At 50.0% G+C, this 24,740-nt stretch overlaps 16 non-coding genes across 16 annotated transcripts; all 16 read right to left on the bottom strand.

Annotated features, from left to right (window-relative positions):
* Positions 1–178: 178 nt before the first annotated feature.
* Positions 179–250, bottom strand: TRNAG-UCC (transfer RNA glycine (anticodon UCC)). Its single transcript has one exon. It is a non-coding gene; the product is annotated as a tRNA-Gly (tRNA).
* Positions 251–1,432: 1,182 nt separating this feature from the next.
* On the bottom strand, positions 1,433–1,504 carry TRNAG-UCC (transfer RNA glycine (anticodon UCC)). The gene has a single exon. It is a non-coding gene; the product is annotated as a tRNA-Gly (tRNA).
* A 1,185-nt stretch (positions 1,505–2,689) lies between these two features.
* Positions 2,690–2,761, bottom strand: TRNAG-UCC (transfer RNA glycine (anticodon UCC)). The gene has a single exon. It is a non-coding gene; the product is annotated as a tRNA-Gly (tRNA).
* Positions 2,762–3,946: 1,185 nt separating this feature from the next.
* TRNAG-UCC (transfer RNA glycine (anticodon UCC)) lies at positions 3,947–4,018 on the bottom strand. Its single transcript has one exon. It is a non-coding gene; the product is annotated as a tRNA-Gly (tRNA).
* A 1,185-nt stretch (positions 4,019–5,203) lies between these two features.
* On the bottom strand, positions 5,204–5,275 carry TRNAG-UCC (transfer RNA glycine (anticodon UCC)). Its single transcript has one exon. It is a non-coding gene; the product is annotated as a tRNA-Gly (tRNA).
* A 1,185-nt stretch (positions 5,276–6,460) lies between these two features.
* Positions 6,461–6,532, bottom strand: TRNAG-UCC (transfer RNA glycine (anticodon UCC)). Its single transcript has one exon. It is a non-coding gene; the product is annotated as a tRNA-Gly (tRNA).
* Positions 6,533–7,717: 1,185 nt separating this feature from the next.
* Positions 7,718–7,789, bottom strand: TRNAG-UCC (transfer RNA glycine (anticodon UCC)). Its single transcript has one exon. It is a non-coding gene; the product is annotated as a tRNA-Gly (tRNA).
* A 2,442-nt stretch (positions 7,790–10,231) lies between these two features.
* Positions 10,232–10,303, bottom strand: TRNAG-UCC (transfer RNA glycine (anticodon UCC)). Its single transcript has one exon. It is a non-coding gene; the product is annotated as a tRNA-Gly (tRNA).
* A 1,185-nt stretch (positions 10,304–11,488) lies between these two features.
* TRNAG-UCC (transfer RNA glycine (anticodon UCC)) lies at positions 11,489–11,560 on the bottom strand. Its single transcript has one exon. It is a non-coding gene; the product is annotated as a tRNA-Gly (tRNA).
* A 1,185-nt stretch (positions 11,561–12,745) lies between these two features.
* TRNAG-UCC (transfer RNA glycine (anticodon UCC)) lies at positions 12,746–12,817 on the bottom strand. Its single transcript has one exon. It is a non-coding gene; the product is annotated as a tRNA-Gly (tRNA).
* A 1,185-nt stretch (positions 12,818–14,002) lies between these two features.
* On the bottom strand, positions 14,003–14,074 carry TRNAG-UCC (transfer RNA glycine (anticodon UCC)). Its single transcript has one exon. It is a non-coding gene; the product is annotated as a tRNA-Gly (tRNA).
* A 3,670-nt stretch (positions 14,075–17,744) lies between these two features.
* On the bottom strand, positions 17,745–17,816 carry TRNAG-UCC (transfer RNA glycine (anticodon UCC)). Its single transcript has one exon. It is a non-coding gene; the product is annotated as a tRNA-Gly (tRNA).
* Positions 17,817–19,001: 1,185 nt separating this feature from the next.
* TRNAG-UCC (transfer RNA glycine (anticodon UCC)) lies at positions 19,002–19,073 on the bottom strand. Its single transcript has one exon. It is a non-coding gene; the product is annotated as a tRNA-Gly (tRNA).
* A 2,442-nt stretch (positions 19,074–21,515) lies between these two features.
* Positions 21,516–21,587, bottom strand: TRNAG-UCC (transfer RNA glycine (anticodon UCC)). The gene has a single exon. It is a non-coding gene; the product is annotated as a tRNA-Gly (tRNA).
* A 1,185-nt stretch (positions 21,588–22,772) lies between these two features.
* TRNAG-UCC (transfer RNA glycine (anticodon UCC)) lies at positions 22,773–22,844 on the bottom strand. The gene has a single exon. It is a non-coding gene; the product is annotated as a tRNA-Gly (tRNA).
* A 1,185-nt stretch (positions 22,845–24,029) lies between these two features.
* On the bottom strand, positions 24,030–24,101 carry TRNAG-UCC (transfer RNA glycine (anticodon UCC)). The gene has a single exon. It is a non-coding gene; the product is annotated as a tRNA-Gly (tRNA).
* Between the last annotated feature and the right edge of the window lie 639 nt (positions 24,102–24,740).

Here is a 24,740-nt window from a genome sequence, read left to right as displayed (position 1 = left end):
GGGAGGGGCCAGGAGCCCTGCTCGCTTCAATCCCCTCACCGATAGACAGTTGCAGAAACTAGGATGCAAGAACCTTTCCTGGATGGGGTTTTGATTTTCACGAAAAGTGTGTCAGCTTTGCTTTCAGCATGAGTCTGATTTCCAAAAAATGCATTTTGAACAATTTAAAGATTTGATCTGCGTTGGCCGGGAATCGAACCCGGGTCAACTGCTTGGAAGGCAGCTATGCTCACCACTATACCACCAACGCCTGCCTGTCTGGGCTATCTGATGGAGCGGCCCTTAGAAATAAGAATAAGTCATTGGCTGGGAATGAAAAAAGCTTGCGTTTGACGCAGAAGCAGTTCGCATCATGAGGTCTTGCCGGTCAGCCCAACATTTCCCCGGGACCCCTTAAAAAAGGAGCTTGGTTTTAAGTTTGGTTTGATTGAACAGTACATTTTGTTGGCTGGGCTGGGACCCTCTCCTATTTAGCGCAAGAGTGGAACGAGGCAGCAAGTTCAAGGAATGACATTGCATCCAGGCACTTACAGCTCTTTGTGCCCTAATGCCATGACACAAAAACATAATTTGAAAAAAGTTAGCAGAGGATGGTTTCGATCCATCGACCTCTGGGTTATGGGCCCAGCACGCTTCCGCTGCGCCACTCTGCTGGTTGGAGAACAAGAGCTTTTATGGGCTTTTACAGCCTACAAACCGACAACCCTAGACCCAGTTTCGAGTGAAGCGGGCAGTAGGCCTTACAAAGCCAAACAACCTGCAACCACGCACTCCCATCCCATGGCCTTTTGCAGACAGGCCTCATTTCTCTAGCTCACACCCTAACTGCCAACACCCCTTCCCCTTCTCTCTCTGTCTCTCTCTCTCTGTCTCTCTCTCTCATTCTCTCTCTCTCGCAAATAGATACTTTACTTCCCAGGTGCAACAAAACAAGCCTTCTCGAGCTGGCAGATATGGGAAGGAAGGAAGGAAGGGCCAGTTTGGAAACTCAACTCAATTACCATAAATCCCCTGCTAAGGGTTATGGGAGGGAGGAATGAAGGAACTTTGCTTCAGGGAAAGGGCTGCTGCTGCTTCAGCATGTGAGGAGCGCAGCCACACGTTTCACCTTCTTCAGTATGTTGGTTTACAGGATGAGAGAGATCCTGAAACCTCACTCTAATAGGCTGAGGTGCTGTGCTCGGTGGCCTGCTGGGACCAAGGCCCGTCAGGGAGCGAATAGGCCTTTGTCAGGCCTTCGTCAGGGCTTTGTCGGGGAGGGGCCAGGAGCCCTGCTCGCTTCAATCCCCTCACCGATAGACAGTTGCAGAAACTAGGATGCAAGAACCTTTCCTGGATGGGGTTTTGATTTTCACGAAAAGTGTGTCAGCTTTGCTTTCAGCATGAGTCTGATTTCCAAAAAATGCATTTTGAACAATTTAAAGATTTGATCTGCGTTGGCCGGGAATCGAACCCGGGTCAACTGCTTGGAAGGCAGCTATGCTCACCACTATACCACCAACGCCTGCCTGTCTGGGCTATCTGATGGAGCGGCCCTTAGAAATAAGAATAAGTCATTGGCTGGGAATGAAAAAAGCTTGCGTTTGACGCAGAAGCAGTTCGCATCATGAGGTCTTGCCGGTCAGCCCAACATTTCCCCGGGACCCCTTAAAAAAGGAGCTTGGTTTTAAGTTTGGTTTGATTGAACAGCACATTTTGTTGGCTGGGCTGGGACCCTCTCCTATTTAGCGCAAGAGTGGAACGAGGCAGCAAGTTCAAGGAATGACATTGCATCCAGGCACTTACAGCTCTTTGTGCCCTAATGCCATGACACAAAAACATAATTTGAAAAAAGTTAGCAGAGGATGGTTTCGATCCATCGACCTCTGGGTTATGGGCCCAGCACGCTTCCGCTGCGCCACTCTGCTGGTTGGAGAACAAGAGCTTTTCTGGGCTTTTACAGCCTACAAACCGACAACCCTAGACCCAGTTTCGAGTGAAGCGGGCAGTAGGCCTTACAAAGCCAAACAACCTGCAACCAGGCACTCCCATCCCATGGCCTTTTGCAGACAGGCCTCATTTCTCTAGCTCACACCCTAACTGCCAACACCCCTTCCCCTTCTCTCTCTGTCACTCTCTCTCTGTCTCTCTCTCTCATTCTCTCTCTCTCGCAAATAGATACTTTACTTCCCAGGTGCAACAAAACAAGCCTTCTCGAGCTGGCAGATATGGGAAGGAAGGAAGGAAGGGCCAGTTTGGAAACTCAACTCAATTACCATAAATCCCCTGCTAAGGGTTATGGGAGGGAGGAATGAAGGAACTTTGCTTCAGGGAAAGGGCTGCTGCTGCTTCAGCATGTGAGGAGCGCAGCCACACGTTTCACCTTCTTCAGTATGTTGGTTTACAGGATGAGAGAGATCCTGAAACCTCACTCTAATAGGCTGAGGTGCTGTGCTCGGTGGCCTGCTGGGACCAAGGCCCGTCAGGGCAAGGCGAATAGGCCTTTGTCAGGCCTTCGTCAGGGCTTTGTCGGGGAGGGGCCAGGAGCCCTGCTCGCTTCAATCCCCTCACCGATAGACAGTTGCAGAAACTAGGATGCAAGAACCTTTCCTGGATGGGGTTTTGATTTTCACGAAAAGTGTGTCAGCTTTGCTTTCAGCATGAGTCTGATTTCCAAAAAATGCATTTTGAACAATTTAAAGATTTGATCTGCGTTGGCCGGGAATCGAACCCGGGTCAACTGCTTGGAAGGCAGCTATGCTCACCACTATACCACCAACGCCTGCCTGTCTGGGCTATCTGATGGAGCGGCCCTTAGAAATAAGAATAAGTCATTGGCTGGGAATGAAAAAAGCTTGCGTTTGACGCAGAAGCAGTTCGCATCATGAGGTCTTGCCGGTCAGCCCAACATTTCCCCGGGACCCCTTAAAAAAGGAGCTTGGTTTTAAGTTTGGTTTGATTGAACAGTGCATTTTGTTGGCTGGGCTGGGACCCTCTCCTATTTAGCGCAAGAGTGGAACGAGGCAGCAAGTTCAAGGAATGACATTGCATCCAGGCACTTACAGCTCTTTGTGCCCTAATGCCATGACACAAAAACATAATTTGAAAAAAGTTAGCAGAGGATGGTTTCGATCCATCGACCTCTGGGTTATGGGCCCAGCACGCTTCCGCTGCGCCACTCTGCTGGTTGGAGAACAAAAGCTTTTCTGGGCTTTTACAGCCTACAAACCGAAAACCCTAGACCCATTTTCGAGTGAAGCGGGCAGTAGGCCTTACAAAGCCAAACAACCTGCAACCACGCACTCCCATCCCATGGCCTTTTGCAGACAGGCCTCATTTCTCTAGCTCACACCCTAACTGCCAACACCCCTTCCCCTTCTCTCTCTGTCTCTCTCTCTCTGTCTCTCTCTCTCATTCTCTCTCTCTCGCAAATAGATACTTTACTTCCCAGGTGCAACAAAACAAGCCTTCTCGAGCTGGCAGATATGGGAAGGAAGGAAGGAAGGGCCAGTTTGGAAACTCAACTCAATTACCATAAATCCCCTGCTAAGGGTTATGGGAGGGAGGAATGAAGGAACTTTGCTTCAGGGAAAGGGCTGCTGCTGCTTCAGCATGTGAGGAGCGCAGCCACACGTTTCACCTTCTTCAGTATGTTGGTTTACAGGATGAGAGAGATCCTGAAACCTCACTCTAATAGGCTGAGGTGCTGTGCTCGGTGGCCTGCTGGGACCAAGGCCCGTCAGGGCAAGGCGAATAGGCCTTTGTCAGGCCTTCGTCAGGGCTTTGTCGGGGAGGGGCCAGGAGCCCTGCTCGCTTCAATCCCCTCACCGATAGACAGTTGCAGAAACTAGGATGCAAGAACCTTTCCTGGATGGGGTTTTGATTTTCACGAAAAGTGTGTCAGCTTTGCTTTCAGCATGAGTCTGATTTCCAAAAAATGCATTTTGAACAATTTAAAGATTTCATCTGCGTTGGCCGGGAATCGAACCCGGGTCAACTGCTTGGAAGGCAGCTATGCTCACCACTATACCACCAACGCCTGCCTGTCTGGGCTATCTGATGGAGCGGCCCTTAGAAATAAGAATAGGTCATTGGCTGGGAATGAAAAAAGCTTGCGTTTGACGCAGAAGCAGTTCGCATCATGAGGTCTTGCCGGTCAGCCCAACATTTCCCCGGGACCCCTTAAAAAAGGAGCTTGGTTTTAAGTTTGGTTTGATTGAACAGTACATTTTGTTGGCTGGGCTGGGACCCTCTCCTATTTAGCGCAAGAGTGGAACGAGGCAGCAAGTTCAAGGAATGACATTGCATCCAGGCACTTACAGCTCTTTGTGCCCTAATGCCATGACACAAAAACATAATTTGAAAAAAGTTAGCAGAGGATGGTTTCGATCCATCGACCTCTGGGTTATGGGCCCAGCACGCTTCCGCTGCGCCACTCTGCTGGTTGGAGAACAAGAGCTTTTATGGGCTTTTACAGCCTACAAACCGACAACCCTAGACCCAGTTTCGAGTGAAGCGGGCAGTAGGCCTTACAAAGCCAAACAACCTGCAACCACGCACTCCCATCCCATGGCCTTTTGCAGACAGGCCTCATTTCTCTAGCTCACACCCTAACTGCCAACACCCCTTCCCCTTCTCTCTCTGTCTCTCTCTCTCTGTCTCTCTCTCTCATTCTCTCTCTCTCGCAAATAGATACTTTACTTCCCAGGTGCAACAAAACAAGCCTTCTCGAGCTGGCAGATATGGGAAGGAAGGAAGGAAGGGCCAGTTTGGAAACTCAACTCAATTACCATAAATCCCCTGCTAAGGGTTATCGGAGGGAGGAATGAAGGAACTTTGCTTCAGGGAAAGGGCTGCTGCTGCTTCAGCATGTGAGGAGCGCAGCCACACGTTTCACCTTCTTCAGTATGTTGGTTTACAGGATGAGAGAGATCCTGAAACCTCACTCTAATAGGCTGAGGTGCTGTGCTCGGTGGCCTGCTGGGACCAAGGCCCGTCAGGGCAAGGCGAATAGGCCTTTGTCAGGCCTTCGTCAGGGCTTTGTCGGGGAGGGGCCAGGAGCCCTGCTCGCTTCAATCCCCTCACCGATAGACAGTTGCAGAAACTAGGATGCAAGAACCTTTCCTGGATGGGGTTTTGATTTTCACGAAAAGTGTGTCAGCTTTGCTTTCAGCATGAGTCTGATTTCCAAAAAATGCATTTTGAACAATTTAAAGATTTGATCTGCGTTGGCCGGGAATCGAACCCGGGTCAACTGCTTGGAAGGCAGCTATGCTCACCACTATACCACCAACGCCTGCCTGTCTGGGCTATCTGATGGAGCGGCCCTTAGAAATAAGAATAAGTCATTGGCTGGGAATGAAAAAAGCTTGCGTTTGACGCAGAAGCAGTTCGCATCATGAGGTCTTGCCGGTCAGCCCAACATTTCCCCGGGACCCCTTAAAAAAGGAGCTTGGTTTTAAGTTTGGTTTGATTGAACAGTACATTTTGTTGGCTGGGCTGGGACCCTCTCCTATTTAGCGCAAGAGTGGAACGAGGCAGCAAGTTCAAGGAATGACATTGCATCCAGGCACTTACAGCTCTTTGTGCCCTAATGCCATGACACAAAAACATAATTTGAAAAAAGTTAGCAGAGGATGGTTTCGATCCATCGACCTCTGGGTTATGGGCCCAGCACGCTTCCGCTGCGCCACTCTGCTGGTTGGAGAACAAGAGCTTTTATGGGCTTTTACAGCCTACAAACCGACAACCCTAGACCCAGTTTCGAGTGAAGCGGGCAGTAGGCCTTACAAAGCCAAACAACCTGCAACCACGCACTCCCATCCCATGGCCTTTTGCAGACAGGCCTCATTTCTCTAGCTCACACCCTAACTGCCAACACCCCTTCCCCTTCTCTCTCTGTCTCTCTCTCTCTGTCTCTCTCTCTCATTCTCTCTCTCTCGCAAATAGATACTTTACTTCCCAGGTGCAACAAAACAAGCCTTCTCGAGCTGGCAGATATGGGAAGGAAGGAAGGAAGGGCCAGTTTGGAAACTCAACTCAATTACCATAAATCCCCTGCTAAGGGTTATGGGAGGGAGGAATGAAGGAACTTTGCTTCAGGGAAAGGGCTGCTGCTGCTTCAGCATGTGAGGAGCGCAGCCACACGTTTCACCTTCTTCAGTATGTTGGTTTACAGGATGAGAGAGATCCTGAAACCTCACTCTAATAGGCTGAGGTGCTGTGCTCGGTGGCCTGCTGGGACCAAGGCCCGTCAGGGCAAGGCGAATAGGCCTTTGTCAGGCCTTCGTCAGGGCTTTGTCGGGGAGGGGCCAGGAGCCCTGCTCGCTTCAATCCCCTCACCGATAGACAGTTGCAGAAACTAGGATGCAAGAACCTTTCCTGGATGGGGTTTTGATTTTCACGAAAAGTGTGTCAGCTTTGCTTTCAGCATGAGTCTGATTTCCAAAAAATGCATTTTGAACAATTTAAAGATTTGATCTGCGTTGGCCGGGAATCGAACCCGGGTCAACTGCTTGGAAGGCAGCTATGCTCACCACTATACCACCAACGCCTGCCTGTCTGGGCTATCTGATGGAGCGGCCCTTAGAAATAAGAATAAGTCATTGGCTGGGAATGAAAAAAGCTTGCGTTTGACGCAGAAGCAGTTCGCATCATGAGGTCTTGCCGGTCAGCCAAACATTTCCCCGGGACCCCTTAAAAAAGGAGCTTGGTTTTAAGTTTGGTTTGATTGAACAGCACATTTTGTTGGCTGGGCTGGGACCCTCTCCTATTTAGCGCAAGAGTGGAACGAGGCAGCAAGTTCAAGGAATGACATTGCATCCAGGCACTTACAGCTCTTTGTGCCCTAATGCCATGACACAAAAACATAATTTGAAAAAAGTTAGCAGAGGATGGTTTCGATCCATCGACCTCTGGGTTATGGGCCCAGCACGCTTCCGCTGCGCCACTCTGCTGGTTGGAGAACAAGAGCTTTTATGGGCTTTTACAGCCTACAAACCGACAACCCTAGACCCAGTTTCGAGTGAAGCGGGCAGTAGGCCTTACAAAGCCAAACAACCTGCAACCACGCACTCCCATCCCATGGCCTTTTGCAGACAGGCCTCATTTCTCTAGCTCACACCCTAACTGCCAACACCCCTTCCCCTTCTCTCTCTGTCTCTCTCTCTCTGTATCTCTCTCTCATTCTCTCTCTCTCGCAAATAGATACTTTACTTCCCAGGTGCAACAAAACAAGCCTTCTCGAGCTGGCAGATATGGGAAGGAAGGAAGGAAGGGCCAGTTTGGAAACTCAACTCAATTACCATAAATCCCCTGCTAAGGGTTATGGGAGGGAGGAATGAAGGAACTTTGCTTCAGGGAAAGGGCTGCTGCTGCTTCAGCATGTGAGGAGCGCAGCCACACGTTTCACCTTCTTCAGTATGTTGGTTTACAGGATGAGAGAGATCCTGAAACCTCACTCTAATAGGCTGAGGTGCTGTGCTCGGTGGCCTGCTGGGACCAAGGCCCGTCAGGGCAAGGCGAATAGGCCTTTGTCAGGCCTTCGTCAGGGCTTTGTCGGGGAGGGGCCAGGAGCCCTGCTCGCTTCAATCCCCTCACCGATAGACAGTTGCAGAAACTAGGATGCAAGAACCTTTCCTGGATGGGGTTTTGATTTTCACGAAAAGTGTGTCAGCTTTGCTTTCAGCATGAGTCTGATTTCCAAAAAATGCATTTTGAACAATTTAAAGATTTGATCTGCGTTGGCCGGGAATCGAACCCGGGTCAACTGCTTGGAAGGCAGCTATGCTCACCACTATACCACCAACGCCTGCCTGTCTGGGCTATCTGATGGAGCGGCCCTTAGAAATAAGAATAAGTCATTGGCTGGGAATGAAAAAAGCTTGCGTTTGACGCAGAAGCAGTTCGCATCATGAGGTCTTGCCGGTCAGCCCAACATTTCCCCGAGACCCCTTAAAAAAGGAGCTTGGTTTTAAGTTTGGTTTGATTGAACAGTACATTTTGTTGGCTGGGCTGGGACCCTCTCCTATTTAGCGCAAGAGTGGAACGAGGCAGCAAGTTCAAGGAATGACATTGCATCCAGGCACTTACAGCTCTTTGTGCCCTAATGCCATGACACAAAAACATAATTTGAAAAAAGTTAGCAGAGGATGGTTTCGATCCATCGACCTCTGGGTTATGGGCCCAGCACGCTTCCGCTGCGCCACTCTGCTGGTTGGAGAACAAGAGCTTTTCTGGGCTTTTACAGCCTACAAACCGACAACCCTAGACCCAGTTTCGAGTGAAGCGGGCAGTAGGCCTTACAAAGCCAAACAACCTGCAACCAGGCACTCCCATCCCATGGCCTTTTGCAGACAGGCCTCATTTCTCTAGCTCACACCCTAACTGCCAACACCCCTTCCCCTTCTCTCTCTGTCACTCTCTCTCTGTCTCTCTCTCTCATTCTCTCTCTCTCGCAAATAGATACTTTACTTCCCAGGTGCAACAAAACAAGCCTTCTCGAGCTGGCAGATATGGGAAGGAAGGAAGGAAGGGCCAGTTTGGAAACTCAACTCAATTACCATAAATCCCCTGCTAAGGGTTATGGGAGGGAGGAATGAAGGAACTTTGCTTCAGGGAAAGGGCTGCTGCTGCTTCAGCATGTGAGGAGCGCAGCCACACGTTTCACCTTCTTCAGTATGTTGGTTTACAGGATGAGAGAGATCCTGAAACCTCACTCTAATAGGCTGAGGTGCTGTGCTCGGTGGCCTGCTGGGACCAAGGCCCGTCAGGGCAAGGCGAATAGGCCTTTGTCAGGCCTTCGTCAGGGCTTTGTCGGGGAGGGGCCAGGAGCCCTGCTCGCTTCAATCCCCTCACCGATAGACAGTTGCAGAAACTAGGATGCAAGAACCTTTCCTGGATGGGGTTTTGATTTTCACGAAAAGTGTGTCAGCTTTGCTTTCAGCATGAGTCTGATTTCCAAAAAATGCATTTTGAACAATTTAAAGATTTGATCTGCGTTGGCCAGGAATCGAACCCGGGTCAACTGCTTGGAAGGCAGCTATGCTCACCACTATACCACCAACGCCTGCCTGTCTGGGCTATCTGATGGAGCGGCCCTTAGAAATAAGAATAAGTCATTGGCTGGGAATGAAAAAAGCTTGCGTTTGACGCAGAAGCAGTTCGCATCATGAGGTCTTGCCGGTCAGCCCAACATTTCCCCGGGACCCCTTAAAAAAGGAGCTTGGTTTTAAGTTTGGTTTGATTGAACAGTACATTTTGTTGGCTGGGCTGGGACCCTCTCCTATTTAGCGCAAGAGTGGAACGAAGCAGCAAGTTCAAGGAATGACATTGCATCCAGGCACTTACAGCTCTTTGTGCCCTAATGCCATGACACAAAAACATAATTTGAAAAAAGTTAGCAGAGGATGGTTTCGATCCATCGACCTCTGGGTTATGGGCCCAGCACGCTTCCGCTGCGCCACTCTGCTGGTTGGAGAACAAGAGCTTTTCTGGGCTTTTACAGCCTACAAACCGACAACCCTAGACCCAGTTTCGAGTGAAGCGGGCAGTAGGCCTTACAAAGCCAAACAACCTGCAACCACGCACTCCCATCCCATGGCCTTTTGCAGACAGGCCTCATTTCTCTAGCTCACACCCTAACTGCCAACACCCCTTCCCCTTCTCTCTCTGTCTCTCTCTCTCTGTCTCTCTCTCTCATTCTCTCTCTCTCGCAAATAGATACTTTACTTCCCAGGTGCAACAAAACAAGCCTTCTCGAGCTGGCAGATATGGGAAGGAAGGAAGGAAGGGCCAGTTTGGAAACTCAACTCAATTACCATAAATCCCCTGCTAAGGGTTATGGGAGGGAGGAATGAAGGAACTTTGCTTCAGGGAAAGGGCTGCTGCTGCTTCAGCATGTGAGGAGCGCAGCCACACGTTTCACCTTCTTCAGTATGTTGGTTTACAGGATGAGAGAGATCCTGAAACCTCACTCTAATAGGCTGAGGTGCTGTGCTCGGTGGCCTGCTGGGACCAAGGCCCGTCAGGGCAAGGCGAATAGGCCTTTGTCAGGCCTTCGTCAGGGCTTTGTCGGGGAGGGGCCAGGAGCCCTGCTCGCTTCAATCCCCTCACCGATAGACAGTTGCAGAAACTAGGATGCAAGAACCTTTCCTGGATGGGGTTTTGATTTTCACGAAAAGTGTGTCAGCTTTGCTTTCAGCATGAGTCTGATTTCCAAAAAATGCATTTTGAACAATTTAAAGATTTGATCTGCGTTGGCCGGGAATCGAACCCGGGTCAACTGCTTGGAAGGCAGCTATGCTCACCACTATACCACCAACGCCTGCCTGTCTGGGCTATCTGATGGAGCGGCCCTTAGAAATAAGAATAAGTCATTGGCTGGGAATGAAAAAAGCTTGCGTTTGACGCAGAAGCAGTTCGCATCATGAGGTCTTGCCGGTCAGCCCAACATTTCCCCGGGACCCCTTAAAAAAGGAGCTTGGTTTTAAGTTTGGTTTGATTGAACAGTGCATTTTGTTGGCTGGGCTGGGACCCTCTCCTATTTAGCGCAAGAGTGGAACGAGGCAGCAAGTTCAAGGAATGACATTGCATCCAGGCACTTACAGCTCTTTGTGCCCTAATGCCATGACACAAAAACATAATTTGAAAAAAGTTAGCAGAGGATGGTTTCGATCCATCGACCTCTGGGTTATGGGCCCAGCACGCTTCCGCTGCGCCACTCTGCTGGTTGGAGAACAAAAGCTTTTCTGGGCTTTTACAGCCTACAAACCGACAACCCTAGACCCATTTTCGAGTGAAGCGGGCAGTAGGCCTTACAAAGCCAAACAACCTGCAACCACGCACTCCCATCCCATGGCCTTTTGCAGACAGGCCTCATTTCTCTAGCTCACACCCTAACTGCCAACACCCCTTCCCCTTCTCTCTCTGTCTCTCTCTCTCTGTCTCTCTCTCTCATTCTCTCTCTCTCGCAAATAGATACTTTACTTCCCAGGTGCAACAAAACAAGCCTTCTCGAGCTGGCAGATATGGGAAGGAAGGAAGGAAGGGCCAGTTTGGAAACTCAACTCAATTACCATAAATCCCCTGCTAAGGGTTATGGGAGGGAGGAATGAAGGAACTTTGCTTCAGGGAAAGGGCTGCTGCTGCTTCAGCATGTGAGGAGCGCAGCCACACGTTTCACCTTCTTCAGTATGTTGGTTTACAGGATGAGAGAGATCCTGAAACCTCACTCTAATAGGCTGAGGTGCTGTGCTCGGTGGCCTGCTGGGACCAAGGCCCGTCAGGGCAAGGCGAATAGGCCTTTGTCAGGCCTTCGTCAGGGCTTTGTCGGGGAGGGGCCAGGAGCCCTGCTCGCTTCAATCCCCTCACCGATAGACAGTTGCAGAAACTAGGATGCAAGAACCTTTCCTGGATGGGGTTTTGATTTTCACGAAAAGTGTGTCAGCTTTGCTTTCAGCATGAGTCTGATTTCCAAAAAATGCATTTTGAACAATTTAAAGATTTCATCTGCGTTGGCCGGGAATCGAACCCGGGTCAACTGCTTGGAAGGCAGCTATGCTCACCACTATACCACCAACGCCTGCCTGTCTGGGCTATCTGATGGAGCGGCCCTTAGAAATAAGAATAGGTCATTGGCTGGGAATGAAAAAAGCTTGCGTTTGACGCAGAAGCAGTTCGCATCATGAGGTCTTGCCGGTCAGCCCAACATTTCCCCGGGACCCCTTAAAAAAGGAGCTTGGTTTTAAGTTTGGTTTGATTGAACAGTACATTTTGTTGGCTGGGCTGGGACCCTCTCCTATTTAGCGCAAGAGTGGAACGAGGCAGCAAGTTCAAGGAATGACATTGCATCCAGGCACTTACAGCTCTTTGTGCCCTAATGCCATGACACAAAAACATAATTTGAAAAAAGTTAGCAGAGGATGGTTTCGATCCATCGACCTCTGGGTTATGGGCCCAGCACGCTTCCGCTGCGCCACTCTGCTGGTTGGAGAACAAGAGCTTTTATGGGCTTTTACAGCCTACAAACCGACAACCCTAGACCCAGTTTCGAGTGAAGCGGGCAGTAGGCCTTACAAAGCCAAACAACCTGCAACCAGGCACTCCCATCCCATGGCCTTTTGCAGACAGGCCTCATTTCTCTAGCTCACACCCTAACTGCCAACACCCCTTCCCCTTCTCTCTCTGTCTCTCTCTCTCTGTCTCTCTCTCTCATTCTCTCTCTCTCGCAAATAGATACTTTACTTCCCAGGTGCAACAAAACAAGCCTTCTCGAGCTGGCAGATATGGGAAGGAAGGAAGGAAGGGCCAGTTTGGAAACTCAACTCAATTACCATAAATCCCCTGCTAAGGGTTATGGGAGGGAGGAATGAAGGAACTTTGCTTCAGGGAAAGGGCTGCTGCTGCTTCAGCATGTGAGGAGCGCAGCCACACGTTTCACCTTCTTCAGTATGTTGGTTTACAGGATGAGAGAGATCCTGAAACCTCACTCTAATAGGCTGAGGTGCTGTGCTCGGTGGCCTGCTGGGACCAAGGCCCGTCAGGGCAAGGCGAATAGGCCTTTGTCAGGCCTTCGTCAGGGCTTTGTCGGGGAGGGGCCAGGAGCCCTGCTCGCTTCAATCCCCTCACCGATAGACAGTTGCAGAAACTAGGATGCAAGAACCTTTCCTGGATGGGGTTTTGATTTTCACGAAAAGTGTGTCAGCTTTGCTTTCAGCATGAGTCTGATTTCCAAAAAATGCATTTTGAACAATTTAAAGATTTGATCTGCGTTGGCCGGGAATCGAACCCGGGTCAACTGCTTGGAAGGCAGCTATGCTCACCACTATACCACCAACGCCTGCCTGTCTGGGCTATCTGATGGAGCGGCCCTTAGAAATAAGAATAAGTCATTGGCTGGGAATGAAAAAAGCTTGCGTTTGACGCAGAAGCAGTTCGCATCATGAGGTCTTGCCGGTCAGCCCAACATTTCCCCGGGACCCCTTAAAAAAGGAGCTTGGTTTTAAGTTTGGTTTGATTGAACAGTACATTTTGTTGGCTGGGCTGGGACCCTCTCCTATTTAGCGCAAGAGTGGAACGAGGCAGCAAGTTCAAGGAATGACATTGCATCCAGGCACTTACAGCTCTTTGTGCCCTAATGCCATGACACAAAAACATAATTTGAAAAAAGTTAGCAGAGGATGGTTTCGATCCATCGACCTCTGGGTTATGGGCCCAGCACGCTTCCGCTGCGCCACTCTGCTGGTTGGAGAACAAGAGCTTTTATGGGCTTTTACAGCCTACAAACCGACAACCCTAGACCCAGTTTCGAGTGAAGCGGGCAGTAGGCCTTACAAAGCCAAACAACCTGCAACCACGCACTCCCATCCCATGGCCTTTTGCAGACAGGCCTCATTTCTCTAGCTCACACCCTAACTGCCAACACCCCTTCCCCTTCTCTCTCTGTCTCTCTCTCTCTGTCTCTCTCTCTCATTCTCTCTCTCTCGCAAATAGATACTTTACTTCCCAGGTGCAACAAAACAAGCCTTCTCGAGCTGGCAGATATGGGAAGGAAGGAAGGAAGGGCCAGTTTGGAAACTCAACTCAATTACCATAAATCCCCTGCTAAGGGTTATGGGAGGGAGGAATGAAGGAACTTTGCTTCAGGGAAAGGGCTGCTGCTGCTTCAGCATGTGAGGAGCGCAGCCACACGTTTCACCTTCTTCAGTATGTTGGTTTACAGGATGAGAGAGATCCTGAAACCTCACTCTAATAGGCTGAGGTGCTGTGCTCGGTGGCCTGCTGGGACCAAGGCCCGTCAGGGCAAGGCGAATAGGCCTTTGTCAGGCCTTCGTCAGGGCTTTGTCGGGGAGGGGCCAGGAGCCCTGCTCGCTTCAATCCCCTCACCGATAGACAGTTGCAGAAACTAGGATGCAAGAACCTTTCCTGGATGGGGTTTTGATTTTCACGAAAAGTGTGTCAGCTTTGCTTTCAGCATGAGTCTGATTTCCAAAAAATGCATTTTGAACAATTTAAAGATTTGATCTGCGTTGGCCGGGAATCGAACCCGGGTCAACTGCTTGGAAGGCAGCTATGCTCACCACTATACCACCAACGCCTGCCTGTCTGGGCTATCTGATGGAGCGGCCCTTAGAAATAAGAATAAGTCATTGGCTGGGAATGAAAAAAGCTTGCGTTTGACGCAGAAGCAGTTCGCATCATGAGGTCTTGCCGGTCAGCCCAACATTTCCCCGGGACCCCTTAAAAAAGGAGCTTGGTTTTAAGTTTGGTTTGATTGAACAGCACATTTTGTTGGCTGGGCTGGGACCCTCTCCTATTTAGCGCAAGAGTGGAACGAGGCAGCAAGTTCAAGGAATGACATTGCATCCAGGCACTTACAGCTCTTTGTGCCCTAATGCCATGACACAAAAACATAATTTGAAAAAAGTTAGCAGAGGATGGTTTCGATCCATCGACCTCTGGGTTATGGGCCCAGCACGCTTCCGCTGCGCCACTCTGCTGGTTGGAGAACAAGAGCTTTTATGGGCTTTTACAGCCTACAAACCGACAACCCTAGACCCAGTTTCGAGTGAAGCGGGCAGTAGGCCTTACAAAGCCAAACAACCTGCAACCACGCACTCCCATCCCATGGCCTTTTGCAGACAGGCCTCATTTCTCTAGCTCACACCCTAACTGCCAACACCCCTTCCCCTTCTCTCTCTGTCTCTCTCTCTCTGTATCTCTCTCTCATTCTCTCTCTCTCGCAAATAGATACTTTACTTCCCAGGTGCAACAAAACAAGCCTTCTCGAGCTGGCAGATATGGGAAGGAAGGAAGGAAGGGCCAGTTTGGAAACTCAACTCAATTACCATAAATCCCCTGCTAAGGGTTATGGGAGGGAGGAATGAAGGAACTTTGCTTCAGGGAAAGGGCTGCTGCTGCTTCAGCATGTGAGGAGCGCAGCCACACGTTTCACCTTCTTCAGTATGTTGGTTTACAGGATGAGAGAGATCCTGAAACCTCACTCTAATAGGCTGAGGTGCTGTGCTCGGTGGCCTGCTGGGACCAAGGCCCGTCAGGGCAAGGCGAATAGGCCTTTGTCAGGCCTTCGTCAGGGCTTTGTCGGGGAGGGGCCAGGAGCCCTGCTCGCTTCAATCCCCTCACCGATAGACAGTTGCAGAAACTAGGATGCAAGAACCTTTCCTGGATGGGGTTTTGATTTTCACGAAAAGTGTGTCAGCTTTGCTTTCAGCATGAGTCTGATTTCCAAAAAATGCATTTTGAACAATTTAAAGATTTGATCTGTGCTTGGAAGGCAGCTATGCTCACCACTATACCACCAACGCCTGCCTGTCTGGGCTATCTGATGGAGCGGCCCTTAGAAATAAGAATAAGTCATTGGCTGGGAATGAAAAAAGCTTGCGTTTGACGCAGAAGCAGTTCGCATCATGAGGTCTTGCCGGTCAGCCCAACATTTCCCCGGGACCCCTTAAAAAAGGAGCTTGGTTTTAAGTTTGGTTTGATTGAACAGTACATTTTGTTGGCTGGGCTGGGACCCTCTCCTATTTAGCGCAAGAGTGGAACGAGGCAGCAAGTTCAAGGAATGACATTGCATCCAGGCACTTACAGCTCTTTGTGCCCTAATGCCATGACACAAAAACATAATTTGAAAAAAGTTAGCAGAGGATGGTTTCGATCCATCGACCTCTGGGTTATGGGCCCAGCACGCTTCCGCTGCGCCACTCTGCTGGTTGGAGAACAAGAGCTTTTCTGGGCTTTTACAGCCTACAAACCGACAACCCTAGACCCAGTTTCGAGTGAAGCGGGCAGTAGGCCTTACAAAGCCAAACAACCTGCAACCAGGCACTCCCATCCCATGGCCTTTTGCAGACAGGCCTCATTTCTCTAGCTCACACCCTAACTGCCAACACCCCTTCCCCTTCTCTCTCTGTCACTCTCTCTCTGTCTCTCTCTCTCATTCTCTCTCTCTCGCAAATAGATACTTTACTTCCCAGGTGCAACAAAACAAGCCTTCTCGAGCTGGCAGATATGGGAAGGAAGGAAGGAAGGGCCAGTTTGGAAACTCAACTCAATTACCATAAATCCCCTGCTAAGGGTTATGGGAGGGAGGAATGAAGGAACTTTGCTTCAGGGAAAGGGCTGCTGCTGCTTCAGCATGTGAGGAGCGCAGCCACACGTTTCACCTTCTTCAGTATGTTGGTTTACAGGATGAGAGAGATCCTGAAACCTCACTCTAATAGGCTGAGGTGCTGTGCTCGGTGGCCTGCTGGGACCAAGGCCCGTCAGGGCAAGGCGAATAGGCCTTTGTCAGGCCTTCGTCAGGGCTTTGTCGGGGAGGGGCCAGGAGCCCTGCTCGCTTCAATCCCCTCACCGATAGACAGTTGCAGAAACTAGGATGCAAGAACCTTTCCTGGATGGGGTTTTGATTTTCACGAAAAGTGTGTCAGCTTTGCTTTCAGCATGAGTCTGATTTCCAAAAAATGCATTTTGAACAATTTAAAGATTTGATCTGCGTTGGCCAGGAATCGAACCCGGGTCAACTGCTTGGAAGGCAGCTATGCTCACCACTATACCACCAACGCCTGCCTGTCTGGGCTATCTGATGGAGCGGCCCTTAGAAATAAGAATAAGTCATTGGCTGGGAATGAAAAAAGCTTGCGTTTGACGCAGAAGCAGTTCGCATCATGAGGTCTTGCCGGTCAGCCCAACATTTCCCCGGGACCCCTTAAAAAAGGAGCTTGGTTTTAAGTTTGGTTTGATTGAACAGTACATTTTGTTGGCTGGGCTGGGACCCTCTCCTATTTAGCGCAAGAGTGGAACGAGGCAGCAAGTTCAAGGAATGACATTGCATCCAGGCACTTACAGCTCTTTGTGCCCTAATGCCATGACACAAAAACATAATTTGAAAAAAGTTAGCAGAGGATGGTTTCGATCCATCGACCTCTGGGTTATGGGCCCAGCACGCTTCCGCTGCGCCACTCTGCTGGTTGGAGAACAAGAGCTTTTCTGGGCTTTTACAGCCTACAAACCGACAACCCTAGACCCAGTTTCGAGTGAAGCGGGCAGTAGGCCTTACAAAGCCAAACAACCTGCAACCACGCACTCCCATCCCATGGCCTTTTGCAGACAGGCCTCATTTCTCTAGCTCACACCCTAACTGCCAACACCCCTTCCCCTTCTCTCTCTGTCTCTCTCTCTCTGTCTCTCTCTCTCATTCTCTCTCTCTCGCAAATAGATACTTTACTTCCCAGGTGCAACAAAACAAGCCTTCTCGAGCTGGCAGATATGGGAAGGAAGGAAGGAAGGGCCAGTTTGGAAACTCAACTCAATTACCATAAATCCCCTGCTAAGGGTTATGGGAGGGAGGAATGAAGGAACTTTGCTTCAGGGAAAGGGCTGCTGCTGCTTCAGCATGTGAGGAGCGCAGCCACACGTTTCACCTTCTTCAGTATGTTGGTTTACAGGATGAGAGAGATCCTGAAACCTCACTCTAATAGGCTGAGGTGCTGTGCTCGGTGGCCTGCTGGGACCAAGGCCCGTCAGGGCAAGGCGAATAGGCCTTTGTCAGGCCTTCGTCAGGGCTTTGTCGGGGAGGGGCCAGGAGCCCTGCTCGCTTCAATCCCCTCACCGATAGACAGTTGCAGAAACTAGGATGCAAGAACCTTTCCTGGATGGGGTTTTGATTTTCACGAAAAGTGTGTCAGCTTTGCTTTCAGCATGAGTCTGATTTCCAAAAAATGCATTTTGAACAATTTAAAGATTTGATCTGCGTTGGCCGGGAATCGAACCCGGGTCAACTGCTTGGAAGGCAGCTATGCTCACCACTATACCACCAACGCCTGCCTGTCTGGGCTATCTGATGGAGCGGCCCTTAGAAATAAGAATAAGTCATTGGCTGGGAATGAAAAAAGCTTGCGTTTGACGCAGAAGCAGTTCGCATCATGAGGTCTTGCCGGTCAGCCCAACATTTCCCCGGGACCCCTTAAAAAAGGAGCTTGGTTTTAAGTTTGGTTTGATTGAACAGTGCATTTTGTTGGCTGGGCTGGGACCCTCTCCTATTTAGCGCAAGAGTGGAACGAGGCAGCAAGTTCAAGGAATGACATTGCATCCAGGCACTTACAGCTCTTTGTGCCCTAATGCCATGACACAAAAACATAATTTGAAAAAAGTTAGCAGAGGATGGTTTCGATCCATCGACCTCTGGGTTATGGGCCCAGCACGCTTCCGCTGCGCCACTCTGCTGGTTGGAGAACAAAAGCTTTTCTGGGCTTTTACAGCCTACAAACCGACAACCCTAGACCCATTTTCGAGTGAAGCGGGCAGTAGGCCTTACAAAGCCAAACAACCTGCAACCACGCACTCCCATCCCATGGCCTTTTGCAGACAGGCCTCATTTCTCTAGCTCACACCCTAACTGCCAACACCCCTTCCCCTTCTCTCTCTGTCTCTCTCTCTCTGTCTCTCTCTCTCATTCTCTCTCTCTCGCAAATAGATACTTTACTTCCCAGGTGCAACAAAACAAGCCTTCTCGAGCTGGCAGATATGGGAAGGAAGGAAGGAAGGGCCAGTTTGGAAACTCAACTCAATTACCATAAATCCCCTGCTAAGGGTTATGGGAGGGAGGAATGAAGGAACTTTGCTTCAGGGAAAGGGCTGCTGCTGCTTCAGCATGTGAGGAGCGCAGCCACACGTTTCACCTTCTTCAGTATGTTGGTTTACAGGATGAGAGAGATCCTGAAACCTCACTCTAATAGGCTGAGGTGCTGTGCTCGGTGGCCTGCTGGGACCAAGGCCCGTCAGGGCAAGGCGAATAGGCCTTTGTCAGGCCTTCGTCAGGGCTTTGTCGGGGAGGGGCCAGGAGCCCTGCTCGCTTCAATCCCCTCACCGATAGACAGTTGCAGAAACTAGGATGCAAGAACCTTTCCTGGATGGGGTTTTGATTTTCACGAAAAGTGTGTCAGCTTTGCTTTCAGCATGAGTCTGATTTCCAAAAAATGCATTTTGAACAATTTAAAGATTTCATCTGCGTTGGCCGGGAATCGAACCCGGGTCAACTGCTTGGAAGGCAGCTATGCTCACCACTATACCACCAACGCCTGCCTGTCTGGGCTATCTGATGGAGCGGCCCTTAGAAATAAGAATAAGTCATTGGCTGGGAATGAAAAAAGCTTGCGTTTGACGCAGAAGCAGTTCGCATCATGAGGTCTTGCCGGTCAGCCCAACATTTCCCCGGGACCCCTTAAAAAAGGAGCTTGGTTTTAAGTTTGGTTTGATTGAACAGTACATTTTGTTGGCTGGGCTGGGACCCTCTCCTATTTAGCGCAAGAGTGGAACGAGGCAGCAAGTTCAAGGAATGACATTGCATCCAGGCACTTACAGCTCTTTGTGCCCTAATGCCATGACACAAAAACATAATTTGAAAAAAGTTAGCAGAGGATGGTTTCGATCCATCGACCTCTGGGTTATGGGCCCAGCACGCTTCCGCTGCGCCACTCTGCTGGTTGGAGAACAATAGCTTTTCTGGGCTTTTACAGCCTACAAACCGACAACCCTAGACCCAGTTTCGAGTGAAGCGGGCAGTAGGCCTTACAAAGCCAAACAACCTGCAACCAGGCACTCCCATCCCATGGCCTTTTGCAGACAGGCCTCATTTCTCTAGCTCACACCCTAACTGCCAACACCCCTTCCCCTTCTCTCTCTGTCACTCTCTCTCTGTCTCTCTCTCTCATTCTCTCTCTCTCGCAAATAGATACTTTACTTCCCAGGTGCAACAAAACAAGCCTTCTCGAGCTGGCAGATATGGGAAGGAAGGAAGGAAGGGCCAGTTTGGAAACTCAACTCAATTACCATAAATCCCCTGCTAAGGGTTATGGGAGGGAGGAATGAAGGAACTTTGCTTCAGGGAAAGGGCTGCTGCTGCTTCAGCATGTGAGGAGCGCAGCCACACGTTTCACCTTCTTCAGTATGTTGGTTTACAGGATGAGAGAGATCCTGAAACCTCACTCTAATAGGCTGAGGTGCTGTGCTCGGTGGCCTGCTGGGACCAAGGCCCGTCAGGGCAAGGCGAATAGGCCTTTGTCAGGCCTTCGTCAGGGCTTTGTCGGGGAGGGGCCAGGAGCCCTGCTCGCTTCAATCCCCTCACCGATAGACAGTTGCAGAAACTAGGATGCAAGAACCTTTCCTGGATGGGGTTTTGATTTTCACGAAAAGTGTGTCAGCTTTGCTTTCAGCATGAGTCTGATTTCCAAAAAATGCATTTTGAACAATTTAAAGATTTGATCTGCGTTGGCCGGGAATCGAACCCGGGTCAACTGCTTGGAAGGCAGCTATGCTCACCACTATACCACCAACCCCTGCCTGTCTGGGCTATCTGATGGAGCGGCCCTTAGAAATAAGAATAAGTCATTGGCTGGGAATGAAAAAAGCTTGCGTTTGACGCAGAAGCAGTTCGCATCATGAGGTCTTGCCGGTCAGCCCAACATTTCCCCGGGACCCCTTAAAAAAGGAGCTTGGTTTTAAGTTTGGTTTGATTGAACAGTACATTTTGTTGGCTGGGCTGGGACCCTCTCCTATTTAGCGCAAGAGTGGAACGAGGCAGCAAGTTCAAGGAATGACATTGCATCCAGGCACTTACAGCTCTTTGTGCCCTAATGCCATGACATAAAAACATAATTTGAAAAAAGTTAGCAGAGGATGGTTTCGATCCATCGACCTCTGGGTTATGGGCCCAGCACGCTTCCGCTGCGCCACTCTGCTGGTTGGAGAACAAGAGCTTTTATGGGCTTTTACAGCCTACAAACCGACAACCCTAGACCCATTTTCGAGTGAAGCGGGCAGTAGGCCTTACAAAGCCAAACAACCTGCAACCACGCACTCCCATCCCATGGCCTTTTGCAGACAGGCCTCATTTCTCTAGCTCACACCCTAACTGCCAACACCCCTTCCCCTTCTCTCTCTGTCTCTCTCTCTCTGTCTCTCTCTCTCATTCTCTCTCTCTCGCAAATAGATACTTTACTTCCCAGGTGCAACAAAACAAGCCTTCTCGAGCTGGCAGATATGGGAAGGAAGGAAGGAAGGGCCAGTTTGGAAACTCAACTCAATTACCATAAATCCCCTGCTAAGGGTTATGGGAGGGAGGAATGAAGGAACTTTGCTTCAGGGAAAGGGCTGCTGCTGCTTCAGCATGTGAGGAGCGCAGCCACACGTTTCACCTTCTTCAGTATGTTGGTTTACAGGATGAGAGAGATCCTGAAACCTCACTCTAATAGGCTGAGGTGCTGTGCTCGGTGGCCTGCTGGGACCAAGGCCCGTCAGGGCAAGGCGAATAGGCCTTTGTCAGGCCTTCGTCAGGGCTTTGTCGGGGAGGGGCCAGGAGCCCTGCTCGCTTCAATCCCCTCACCGATAGACAGTTGCAGAAACTAGGATGCAAGAACCTTTCCTGGATGGGGTTTTGATTTTCACGAAAAGTGTGTCAGCTTTGCTTTCAGCATGAGTCTGATTTCCAAAAAATGCATTTTGAACAATTTAAAGATTTGATCTGCGTTGGCCGGGAATCGAACCCGGGTCAACTGCTTGGAAGGCAGCTATGCTCACCACTATACCACCAACGCCTGCCTGTCTGGGCTATCTGATGGAGCGGCCCTTAGAAATAAGAATAAGTCATTGGCTGGGAATGAAAAAAGCTTGCGTTTGACGCAGAAGCAGTTCGCATCATGAGGTCTTGCCGGTCAGCCCAACATTTCCCCGGGACCCCTTAAAAAAGGAGCTTGGTTTTAAGTTTGGTTTGATTGAACAGTACATTTTGTTGGCTGGGCTGGGACCCTCTCCTATTTAGCGCAAGAGTGGAACGAGGCAGCAAGTTCAAGGAATGACATTGCATCCAGGCACTTACAGCTCTTTGTGCCCTAATGCCATGACACAAAAACATAATTTGAAAAAAGTTAGCAGAGGATGGTTTCGATCCATCGACCTCTGGGTTATGGGCCCAGCACGCTTCCGCTGCGCCACTCTGCTGGTTGGAGAACAAGAGCTTTTCTGGGCTTTTACAGCCTACAAACCGACAACCCTAGACCCAGTTTCGAGTGAAGCGTGCAGTAGGCCTTACAAAGCCAAACAACCTGCAACCACGCACTCCCATCCCATGGCCTTTTGCAGACAGGCCTCATTTCTCTAGCTCACACCCTAACTGCCAACACCCCTTCCCCTTCTCTCTCTGTCTCTCTCTCTCTGTCTCTCTCTCTCATTCTCTCTCTCTCGCAAATAGATACTTTACTTCCCAGGTGCAACAAAACAAGCCTTCTCGAGCTGGCAGATATGGGAAGGAAGGAAGGAAGGGCCAGTTTGGAAACTCAACTCAATTACCATAAATCCCCTGCTAAGGGTTATGGGAGGGAGGAATGAAGGAACTTTGCTTCAGGGAAAGGGCTGCTGCTGCTTCAGCATGTGAGGAGCGCAGCCACACGTTTCACCTTCTTCAGTATGTTGGTTTACAGGATGAGAGAGATCCTGAAACCTCACTCTAATAGGCTGAGGTGCTGTGCTCGGTGGCCTGCTGGGACCAAGGCCCGTCAGGGCAAGGCGAATAGGCCTTTGTCAGGCCTTCGTCAGGGCTTTGTCGGGGAGGGGCCAGGAGCCCTGCTCGCTTCAATCCCCTCACCGATAGACAGTTGCAGAAACTAGGATGCAAGAACCTTTCCTGGATGGGGTTTTGATTTTCACGAAAAGTGTGTCAGCTTTGCTTTCAGCATGAGTCTGATTTCCAAAAAATGCATTTTGAACAATTTAAAGATTTGATCTGCGTTGGCCGGGAATCGAACCCGGGTCAACTGCTTGGAAGGCAGCTATGCTCACCACTATACCACCAACGCCTGCCTGTCTGGGCTATCTGATGGAGCGGCCCTTAGAAATAAGAATAAGTCATTGGCTGGGAATGAAAAAAGCTTGCGTTTGACGCAGAAGCAGTTCGCATCATGAGGTCTTGCCGGTCAGCCCAACATTTCCCCGGGACCCCTTAAAAAAGGAGCTTGGTTTTAAGTTTGGTTTGATTGAACAGCACATTTTGTTGGCTGGGCTGGGACCCTCTCCTATTTAGCGCAAGAGTGGAACGAGGCAGCAAGTTCAAGGAATGACATTGCATCCAGGCACTTACAGCTCTTTGTGCCCTAATGCCATGACACAAAAACATAATTTGAAAAAAGTTAGCAGAGGATGGTTTCGATCCATCGACCTCTGGGTTATGGGCCCAGCACGCTTCCGCTGCGCCACTCTGCTGGTTGGAGAACAAGAGCTTTTATGGGCTTTTACAGCCTACAAACCGACAACCCTAGACCCAGTTTCGAGTGAAGCGGGCAGTAGGCCTTACAAAGCCAAACAACCTGCAACCACGCACTCCCATCCCATGGCCTTTTGCAGACAGGCCTCATTTCTCTAGCTCACACCCTAACTGCCAACACCCCTTCCCCTTCTCTCTCTGTCTCTCTCTCTCTGTATCTCTCTCTCATTCTCTCTCTCTCGCAAATAGATACTTTACTTCCCAGGTGCAACAAAACAAGCCTTCTCGAGCTGGCAGATATGGGAAGGAAGGAAGGAAGGGCCAGTTTGGAAACTCAACTCAATTACCATAAATCCCCTGCTAAGGGTTATGGGAGGGAGGAATGAAGGAACTTTGCTTCAGGGAAAGGGCTGCTGCTGCTTCAGCATGTGAGGAGCGCAGCCACACGTTTCACCTTCTTCAGTATGTTGGTTTACAGGATGAGAGAGATCCTGAAACCTCACTCTAATAGGCTGAGGTGCTGTGCTCGGTGGCCTGCTGGGACCAAGGCCCGTCAGGGCAAGGCGAATAGGCCTTTGTCAGGCCTTCGTCAGGGCTTTGTCGGGGAGGGGCCAGGAGCCCTGCTCGCTTCAATCCCCTCACCGATAGACAGTTGCAGAAACTAGGATGCAAGAACCTTTCCTGGATGGGGTTTTGATTTTCACGAAAAGTGTGTCAGCTTTGCTTTCAGCATGAGTCTGATTTCCAAAAAATGCATTTTGAACAATTTAAAGATTTGATCTGCGTTGGCCGGGAATCGAACCCGGGTCAACTGCTTGGAAGGCAGCTATGCTCACCACTATACCACCAACGCCTGCCTGTCTGGGCTATCTGATGGAGCGGCCCTTAGAAATAAGAATAAGTCATTGGCTGGGAATGAAAAAAGCTTGCGTTTGACGCAGAAGCAGTTCGCATCATGAGGTCTTGCCGGTCAGCCCAACATTTCCCCGGGACCCCTTAAAAAAGGAGCTTGGTTTTAAGTTTGGTTTGATTGAACAGTACATTTTGTTGGCTGGGCTGGGACCCTCTCCTATTTAGCGCAAGAGTGGAACGAGGCAGCAAGTTCAAGGAATGACATTGCATCCAGGCACTTACAGCTCTTTGTGCCCTAATGCCATGACACAAAAACATAATTTGAAAAAAGTTAGCAGAGGATGGTTTCGATCCATCGACCTCTGGGTTATGGGCCCAGCACGCTTCCGCTGCGCCACTCTGCTGGTTGGAGAACAAGAGCTTTTCTGGGCTTTTACAGCCTACAAACCGACAACCCTAGACCCAGTTTCGAGTGAAGCGGGCAGTAGGCCTTACAAAGCCAAACAACCTGCAACCAGGCACTCCCATCCCATGGCCTTTTGCAGACAGGCCTCATTTCTCTAGCTCACACCCTAACTGCCAACACCCCTTCCCCTTCTCTCTCTGTCACTCTCTCTCTGTCTCTCTCTCTCATTCTCTC

The sequence above is a fragment of the Ambystoma mexicanum genome, chromosome 6q, assembly GCF_040938575.1.
Source record: "Ambystoma mexicanum isolate Mex_15411 chromosome 6q, UKY_AmexF1_1, whole genome shotgun sequence".
Taxonomy (NCBI): domain Eukaryota; kingdom Metazoa; phylum Chordata; class Amphibia; order Caudata; family Ambystomatidae; genus Ambystoma; species Ambystoma mexicanum.
Note: the sequence above shows the minus strand (reverse complement) of the source record. Positions and strands in the feature narration are given on the sequence as shown.